Source organism: Penaeus monodon, chromosome 24 (genome assembly GCF_015228065.2).
Source record: "Penaeus monodon isolate SGIC_2016 chromosome 24, NSTDA_Pmon_1, whole genome shotgun sequence".
Lineage (NCBI taxonomy): Eukaryota > Metazoa > Arthropoda > Malacostraca > Decapoda > Penaeidae > Penaeus > Penaeus monodon.
In genome coordinates, this window is record NC_051409.1 from 11,450,971 (window position 1) to 11,451,571 (window position 601).

Consider the following 601-nt stretch of genomic DNA (forward strand, 5'->3'; position numbering starts at 1 on the left):
CTTTAACGCATGCTGGGAATGAATCACCTGCAACCCAAGTTAAACAAAGTCCGCTGTGATATCTTCTGATAACGAATATCAAACTCAACCATTATCTCTAGTCATCAGACCGCTCCACTGATAAAATCTCTGGGATTTTAGTCCACTCTTGCTGTAACAGACACTTGAATCGCTACTCTGTCTTCCTTCTCCTCTACAATTACCGTGAGTGTAATTATCTTACACTGTGTGATTTCTACGTTTGTTACCATTTGAATGCACTTGGTGTAGAAGAATCGACGGAAGAATATCTAAAGGTAGTGAGCATGCAAATTATTGGAATATTTACACAGGTACTTTCTGTCTTAAGGGAACAAGTTTTTAGGTATGAGTGTAGCAGCCATTCCACAAGCAAGCTGTTTTTTCGTGATTACCAACAACATATACTCGTTTATATAATTCTAAGAAAGAACAAGTCTACTTAGTCTTCGAAATTTGTTGTTTGGTTGTGACTAACTCCATTCACCGAATGGTCATTAGAAAATAAATTATGTGTCATGTGCAGCAATTCCTTATGAATAGTAATTAAAACTGTTTTCTAAAAAGTGATAAGATACTAATT

General features: G+C 35.9%; 1 protein-coding gene across 2 annotated transcripts in view; it reads left to right on the forward strand.

Annotated features, from left to right (window-relative positions):
• The first annotated feature begins 71 nt into the window (after positions 1-71).
• LOC119588579 overlaps positions 72-601 on the forward strand; it is a 13,131-nt gene continuing 12,601 nt past the window's right edge. Inside the window, exon 1 of one of the 2 annotated variants that reach the window (XM_037937218.1) lies at positions 72-204. The gene's annotated coding sequence lies outside the window, so the exon portion shown is untranslated. Of the gene's footprint in view, positions 297-601 lie in introns of both variants that reach the window. The other variant, XM_037937219.1, reaches the window with a different exon arrangement.